The following is a 403-nucleotide window of genomic DNA, read 5'->3' on the forward strand; positions in this document are numbered from 1 at the left end:
TACTATATGCTTCCTTGCTGTCAATGTCTTTAGGTCATTAGTTCATTTTAAGGGTCCATATCATCTTTTGTTCTGGTAGTTTGGTGTCTTCACAGGAGAGTTTGGTCCACAGTAACTCGGTTCTCTTTCATCTAAGAACTTTGAGATAGAATGAAAGACCATGGGTAGCTACTATAAGACACTTACAATACATTTAACTAATACTTTTTCTCCTTATCATGTTACCCAATAAGTATTATTAATGCTGACAAAGTAACAACATTCTATGTCCTGCTTCCCAGCTGCATACACCTGATGGGTTCGTTGTGTTGATTTTCTTTCTCTTTTGAAAATGAAGTATCAGGACAAGTAACAAAAATTCAGTGATCAAATTCAGTATGACTATTTTGATTAAATATTGATG

Source organism: Acinonyx jubatus, chromosome B1, assembly GCF_027475565.1.
Source record: "Acinonyx jubatus isolate Ajub_Pintada_27869175 chromosome B1, VMU_Ajub_asm_v1.0, whole genome shotgun sequence".
NCBI classification, from domain to species: Eukaryota; Metazoa; Chordata; class Mammalia; order Carnivora; family Felidae; genus Acinonyx; species Acinonyx jubatus.